This window comes from Hevea brasiliensis, chromosome 1, assembly GCF_030052815.1.
Source record: "Hevea brasiliensis isolate MT/VB/25A 57/8 chromosome 1, ASM3005281v1, whole genome shotgun sequence".
Classification (NCBI taxonomy): Eukaryota; Viridiplantae; Streptophyta; class Magnoliopsida; order Malpighiales; family Euphorbiaceae; genus Hevea; species Hevea brasiliensis.
Genome location: NC_079493.1, coordinates 6,333,591 through 6,342,180, shown reverse-complemented (window position 1 = coordinate 6,342,180; position 8,590 = coordinate 6,333,591). Strand labels below are relative to the sequence as shown.

At 35.0% G+C, this 8,590-nt stretch overlaps 1 non-coding gene across 1 annotated transcript; it reads left to right on the top strand.

Annotated features, from left to right (window-relative positions):
* The first annotated feature begins 2,021 nt into the window (after positions 1-2,021).
* On the top strand, positions 2,022-2,128 carry LOC131169594 (small nucleolar RNA R71). Its single transcript, XR_009140501.1, has one exon. It is a non-coding gene; the product is annotated as a small nucleolar RNA R71 (small nucleolar RNA).
* The last annotated feature ends 6,462 nt before the right edge of the window (positions 2,129-8,590 follow it).

Sequence of the window (8,590 nt, the reverse complement as noted above, 5' to 3'; positions counted from 1 at the left end):
CATGGGTTGCCTCCCAAGTAGCACCTTTGTTTAACGTCGTTAGCTCGACATGACTAAGCTCCTTAATCCACTGAATGCTTCTGAAACCCCTCATAAAATGGCTTGAGTTCATGACCATTGACCTTGAACACTTTGTTAGTTCCTAAACTTTGAATTTCAACTGCACCATAAGGAAACACATTAGTAACAACAAAGGGTCCAATCCAACGAGAACGCAACTTACCAGGCATCAGCTTCAATATGGAATTATACAATAAAACTTTTTGTCCAACCACAAACTGCTTCCTTAGTTTGTCATGGAATGCCTTTGTCTTTTCTTTATAGATCCTAGAATTCTCATAAGCCTTAAGGCAAATTTCCTCTAATTCATGCAAATGTGATTTTCTTTCTAACTCATCCTCAAAAACATCCTGCACAAATGTATCAACAACATTAATAGAAAAGACAGAATGATTATCAGCAGGATACTTCATGGCATCAAAGATATTAAATTTGACAGTCTCTCCATCAAACTCCATAGTTAAGGTACCCTCATCCACATCAATTTTTGTCTTGACAGTTTTTAGGAAAGGTCTTCCAAACAAAATCAAAGCTGAATTTGATGAGAGAGCACTATCATCCTCCATATCCAGAATGTAAAAATTTGCAGGAGAAATCAATTCTCCAACCTGCACCAACACATCCTCAACTACTCCCAATGGGTAAGCATTAGAACAATCAGCTAATTGAATAATGACACTGGTTTCTTTCAAAGGACCCAAATTTAAAGTTTGAAAAATTGAATTTGACATAACATTAATAGATGCTCCTAAATCTGCCATTGCACTTTCAAATTTAGAATCACCTATTTTGCAGGGAATAGAAAATGAAACCTGGATCCTTACACTTAGGGGGGTAATTTTCGCTGAATCAATGCCAATACATTTTCCCCCACACTGATCTTCTCATTATTTCTCAACTTGAGCTTTGTAGTGCATAATTCCTTAAGGAATTTAGCATACTTGGGGATTTGTTTGATCGCATCAAGTAAAGGTATATTGACCTCTACCTTCCTAAAAGTCTCCAAAATTTCTTTCTCTTGTTCTTCTTTCTTCGTCTTGGCCAACCTGCAGGGGAATGGAGGAAGAACAGAATTATTAACCTTATTCAGTTTAGGTTCAGTATTTACCTCAACTTCAGGAACTTCAGACTCTTTTGCTCCTTGCTTCTTCTTTTTCATTGACTCATGTGGAGTCTGATTATCAACTTCCTTCCTGCTCCGCAACACTATAGCACTCACATTTTCTCTGGGATTCATGACTGTTTGTGATGGGAGCTTTCCACAACCTTGAGCTTCAAGCTTACTCACAGATGAAGCTAACTGACCAATCTGTCTCTCTATGTTTTGAATGCTATTTCTAGTCTCCTGTTGAAACTGTTGTGTATTGCTGGCCAAAGCTTTAACAATTTCATCAAGTGACATACCTTGATTTTAGGGAGGCGGAGGTGGTTGATTCACTTATCTCTGCTGCTGGTATCGGTTTTGCACCGGTTGATTCCCATAACTCAGATTAGGGATGATCTCGCCATCTTGGATTATAAGTATTCGAATAGGGATCATACTTGCGTTGTGGCTGTCCATAATTTCCTACTGCATGCTATCCATAATTTCTTATTGCATTAGCATGTTGCATTGATTCATCCTCTTGTAATGCAGGACACATGTTAGTAGCATGACCCGAACCCGAACAAATTCCACATACTTTAGTAGTTTGCATGTTCTCTACTGCCAATTGCCTCACCAAAGAAGTTAAATCAGAAATCTCTTTCTCAAGGTTAGATGTACTTACCTCTTAACCTTCATGGGTGTGTGATCCATTCTCATTCCAAACTGCTGAGAGTTTACTGCCATGTTAGCAATCAGCCTCCTTGCTTCATCTAGTGTTTTGTCAATCAAAGCCCTTCCACTGGCAGCATCTATCATATTGCGGTCCATTGGTAGAAATCCCTCATAGAAATACTGAATAAACAGCTGCTCACTTATTTGATGATGGGGACAGCTTGCACACAACTTCTTAAATCGCTCCCAGTACTCATACAAGTTCTCTCCATTGTACTGCCGTATGCCACAAATTTCTTTTCTTATATTAGCAGCACGGGAAGCAGGAAAATACTTCTCCAGAAATATCTGCTTCATCCCATTACATGAGTTGACGGATCCAGAAGGAAGGTAATACAACCAATCCTTAGTTGTTCCTTCCAGTGAGAAGGGAAAAGCTCGAAGCTTGATTTGATCCTCTGAAACTCCTTGAGGTTTCATGCTGGAACACACAACATGAAATTCTTTTAAATGCTTATGTGGATCCTCACCTGCAAGACCATGAAACTTAGGCAACAAATGGATTAGTCCAGATTTCAACTCAAAAGCAACATTTAAAGCAGGGTATTGAATACACAAAAGTTGTTGGTTTAGATCAGGAGCAGCCAACTCTTTCAAGGTTCTAGTAGCCATGGTTTCATTTTCGAAATTTGAATCCAAATCCGAATCTGAACTTAACTCCTTTGGAGATTGGACTCCTTCAGATGTACTCAGAATCTGCTTAGCCAATTTTCTCAACCGTTTAGCTATTTTTTCTACTTCTGGATCAAAGATCAACTCACCAGATTGAGAAGTTCTTGTCATAAACAAAAAGAAATCAAAGTAAAAATAGAAAAATGCCTCAAAACCCTAGAAAACAATCGAATTTGGCCTAAAGAGGTGGGGCCAAGGAATCCTATGGATTAATAGGTCTTGATCAGAACGTCATTTCCTTCAAAATAGGTATGGGCCAACCAAACTTCTTGATGAATAGTAACACCATAAATTTTTTTTTTTCAAAAACCTGAAAATAGCAACAACTCACAAACAAAACAGCAATAACAGAATATCCTAACACTAAAAACATGAAATCCAATAAATTTTAGTCCCCGGCAACGGCGCTAAAATTATTGATGGCTGTCGATTCCACCAAAAATTAAATTAACTGAAATTACCAATTATGAAATATTTTCTATAGTAAGTGGTAAATCCAGGTCGAACCTTAGAGACTGAATTATTAAATTTCGTGAGCTTGTGTAATGGAAAAAAGAAACAAAGGTTGGGGGGGGGGGGTGGGGTAATTCGCAATCCAAAGAAGAATTCAAACATCAAAAATTAAGATCTAAAATTAAATAAGAAATTCTCAAATTAAACAAACTTCAGTCCAAGGTAATTCACATTCCAGTGCATTGATTCGATCATAGACAAAAGAAATACAGTTATCTCTTATTGAATACTTAACGTAGATTTACCAAACAGCAAGGTAAAATCCCTAACTTCCCTATACTCATCAATTCGAGCCCAGCACCCTTGTTGACTCTAATTATTAACTGAATTGGTATTAAGCAATCCTCATCAAATTAATAACTGCTTTAAGAATATGAAGTAGTTAAGCTGAATAATAATTTATGAAGCATAAATTATTTAATTTACTCTATTATTTCCTTAGGTTATTATCGAAAACTGGGATTATAATTAATAAAAACTAATTGCTACTCATGTTCAATCTTACACAACAATTACGGATTATGAAGATGAACTAGCAATTGACCACATCAAATAATTAACTAATAGGCCTTTTTAGCAAATCATTCAATAGATCAAAGACAATGAAATCAAAAAATAATAGATATTCAAAAAGACATAAATTAAATTAAGAACCTGGTCTCACAAATCAAGCAAAAGAACTTGAATCCCTTGAACTAAATTAAAAACTTAGCCATTCATGTTCATGGCTTACAGAAAAATTAAAGAAGAAAATTGAAGAAATCTAGAATGTGAATAGAGAATGAAAGTCTAATTCTCTCTTTTCGTGAGGCTACTCAATGGTCCCTTATGTCAGCTACTGCCTCTTCTATTTATAATAAATGGTTTAGGGTTAGGTTTTTAAAGTCTCTGTCAAAAACTGCAACTAGAGCAAAATCAGAAAACTGATTGTTGACGGACACACGGCTCGTGTATTACTACACGGCCCAGGGCCGTGTAACTTACTAGAGCTGAATGGGTATGTCTTACATTGGCATAAAAGGTTACACGAGTCTCCAGGATTTACACGGATCAAGTTACACGGACTGTGTACTTTGTTTCTTCCTTGGTTCTCTGGATTTCTTCTGGTAGAATGTTACACGGGTCTGTGGTTGTGCTTACACGACCTGTATACTTTGTATCAACAATGCTTCTCAATCCTTCGACCTTTCCAAGTTTCCTTCCACACTTCTATGTTCTGGAACTTCACCAAAACCCTGAAAAAATATAGCAAGAGTCAAATTAATGGAAATGCTGAAAATTTTTCCATTTACCACAATTATTTCAGCAACTCTCTAAACATATGCCTAATAGATAATTATACTTTAATCAACTGAATTAAGCATAAAGATACCCTAGAAACATTAAATGTGATGGAAGTAAAATTAATAAATTATGCACTTATCAGTTGCTCATATAATCTTCAAAAAATATATTTCAGTCATTCATATAAAATTCATATACAATAATTTACAATTTATTTACAATCACAAAATGAATTACATTATTCATATACAATGAGCAAAAAGTACAAAATCTAGATATACATGGTCCCTACCAAAAATGGACTGCTGAGGTGACACATCACACTACTACAAAGTTTGCTTCCCACTCACTGTCTGGACTGGTCCTGCTCACCGGTACCTACACAATGGAAAAACTAACGCGCTAAGCATAACGCTTAGTAGTGCATAAAATAAAGGGAAATAAACTAAATAATTAAAGATAATTATTCTATGTATAATTTCATAAGGAAATGTAAATTCTATAAATTTTTATTCATTTACATGTTTATTGACTTTGGGAGCAAATAAATTTATCAGGATCTTTTCTACTCATTTATCTCGTATTCAGTCTTATTAAATTCATATTAGTGATCTCTTCATGTAATTATTTAATTTTAAAACTTATTACTCATATCTATGCCCAAGTAACCTATGATAGACTGTAGAGACTAGATTCACAGGAGTATACTAGTTAAACATCCGTATGTCTATCATGTATGCATCGATTATGTCAAGCACAAGGCCAGCGAGCAGGCATAAAGCCAGAAATCATATCAGGCACAATGGTCAATGAGCAGACATAAAGCCTATAGAACAACCATATCAGACAGATGTTGTCTATCAATAATCATTCCTGTAGCCAGTACTGCAATCTTTAGTCCCTAATTGGTGTACCAATTAATCCATGCTATATACATAAGTCTAGGTATACTAATATTATTAATTACTTACAGTTTCATTATTTCATGTTACGTACTAGTTGTATTTCATAGCATTTTCATATTACTTGTGATGGGAAACATAAGTCTCACATACATATTTATGTCACTTTTATGTTTAGCAAATCATTTTGGTTAATTCCATATCATATAACAAGTCATTTTATAAACCTTTCTCAAGGTCCAGATTTGGTATCTCAAATTCACCTAGAGAATTGGTTAAGATGTAGCCACTGTTTGGCTACACTTCCTTCATGAAAGTTGTTCCTCTATGTCTTATCTTTGTTTTCCTCTTGAATCATGTCATTTAGAGTTTTAGAACTCAAGTTATGGTCAAATTATCAAAACTGGTTCATTGATCCTTTATGGTTCCAAAACTAGGCAGATTCTAGAGTCAAATTTGGTTTAACCATTTCGATGTGTTACAGTCATTTTTAGACCTAATGTCCTTCATATGAGTTGTTACCCTAGGTCTTAGGGTTACTCAGGTTCAAGAATCACAATTTTTTAGATTATGTAGGGTGAGTTATAGCCAGTTAGTTAACTTGGACTCCTGAACCCTGTGCCTTCAATATTTCAGGTACAGGTCAGTGTCTTTGATTCCCATTTTAAGGTTCTTACACTCAAAATTTGAAAAAAGTTCCTAAATCAAAGTTGGAGTTATGTTTCTTAGGTTTCCATAACAGTTTGCCTCATCCCAATTAGAGTTTCTTAGTGGGAGATATGATTTAAATACTATTCTGGGGTCAAGTGGCTGTTTAGTTCAATTTCAGGATTTAGGTTACTAATTTGTTCTAACAATTTGGCCAAGTTCCTTTAGGTCTGGGTTTTGGTCAAAACACCAAAATTGTGGTTCTAGGTTTTATAAAAATTTTGGCTTTGGTTTCATTACATTTGCAGTTTTGTGGACCAAGTTATGACATTATTACCAAAACTGGTCGGGTAGGTCCAAGTTCAGAATTTCAAGTCAGTTTTGGTTCTGGTAAGAATTGTTGACCTAATTTTTTCTAGAAAATTGGTTGGGTTAGAGTCAGAATTGGGCTCTGTGTTCTGCATGAAAAATGTGCTCCTATGTCAAACCTTTCCAATGGTTTAAGAATCAGGTCATTCTGACTTTCCTAGAGTGAGTTATGGCCAATTGAACATTTACTGTTCATATAGTCATTTTTGCAAGTCCAGCATATGGTTACTTGGATTCAAGCTAATTTTAGGTCAAGCTAGGTTCAGTTTCTGGGTAGGGTCTCTGCATGAAAAATGTGGCAAATTGTCCTAGGTTTCATCTCCAATTGGCCTCACACCAATTGGAGCAACATAACTCTACTTATGGCCATGAAAGTACACTGGACTCAAGGTTCAGAATTCCTGCATGAAAACAACACTCCCAATTTCTCAATTCCACTCAACTCTCAAACTTCAATCACATTCATGGCACTTTAAATAGTCAACAATCAATCTCAACAACATCAATTTCATGCCACAATACAAAATCCCCAATTTAGGTCAAAACCCTAACTTCAATTTTCACAACTCATGCAAACTCCATGCAAATTGATTTCCACCACATGCAAACTCATCACATACCATCACTAACAAGTTTAACACAATTTAAACCATCAATTTGTCACTATCCCCATGGCCGCAGAAATTGGGGTTCCTATTTATTCATAATTTTCTTTTAATTTCATGAAATTTTAACCTAGTTTCGCATGCTTACAATAATTAAAAAAGAAAGGGAGCTTGTATAGTGCACTAATTAACCTCAATTAGGACCAATCTTGACTTGTCAAACTTCAAATTCTCTCACTTTCTTGGCTGCCTAAGGCTTCCTCAAGGTGTAGGATAAACTTTTAGTGAAGGGACCTAGGGGTTTTGGGGTGAGAATGGAGGGAAATCAAGCTTTGAAAAGCTTGAAAATGGTGGAAGAAGGGACTCAATGGGGTTCGGCCAAGATGAAGACCAAGGAAGAAGATGAGTTTTTGGCTATTTAATTTCATTTGTCTCTATTTATATGGTTGTCTAATGTTTATTGGTTATAAATTTTAATGATGTCATTTTGACATCATGCTTATGTCATAATTAACATTTAAATTTTCTTTTCTTTCTTTTCTTTCTTTCCCTTTTCCATTACACAAATTCATGATTTTAATTTATTTTTAAGGTTTTATTCTCTCTCATTTTGATTGACATTTAGGTCAAAATTCAACACTGAGGATGAAATGACCAAAATGCCCTTCGTTAGGTTCATCAAGCTATAATTTTCTTTACAGATTGACTAAATTTTCTTGTATTTTTCTCGACATTTTTATTGTCATTTAAACCTCATAAATTCTCCAATTATGTCCCAAATAATTACTTTGCAGGGTTTCCCCACGAGTCTAAGGTTGACAACTATCTTCACAGCTGCTTCCCAGTAAGGTCACCCATCGCTGGAACCTTGGCTCCTTTAACCTATTAGCATTTCATTTCTTTTATTTTTTTCTTAATTTTTCTTGGTCTTTATTCAATCAAATTATGTCTCTTCACTCTAGTTTGAGTATAGTTCCAGACATTCTGACTATCTGAACAAACGTTAGTCATCGAAACGGTAGGATGTATGGACTACCTAAAGTGAGAGCGTTACACAACACTTGTTTTATCACCAACTTGTTCCACCATCCAAAAATATAACATTGCAAATCATTAATTCACATAGACAAATTCATCTGTCACCAATGAAGCTATTGTAACATATATTAACATTAAGGCCTCCTTATCAAATCCATGTTTTCTACTTGTAAATCACATGACTAACTAAGTACTCAAATTCAAATCTAAAAACGTAATAAAGTATCCACAATCAAATATCAATAATGGTTTCAATATTTAACAGTTAACTTAAACATGTTTCATTCATGAACACTGACCTATCAAATATTTGTCCAGATGGAATCATGGCAACATAATTAGCAGCCACCAGTGAATATGAATTGTATAGGCATGAATTAGGGTCAGAGAGAAGTTACAGACATAAGATAATAAAAATAAAAAAAGTTCAGGTATTTGCAGGCCAATAATGTTGGGCTGACTGGTGATCCTATTCAAATAATCACTGAAACAAGTAAACTGAATGAATTGAAATACTATCAGGATTCACTGAAGAATGATGATCATAACCTTGTGTTAGGTCTACCTCAATTTAAACATATCCCAAACGAAAAACTTCAATTCTGTACAAGCCCAATTCAATCTACTTGGGCTTGTTTTCAGAGAAAAACAAGCTATGTCTAAATTGAAGAACATATAAA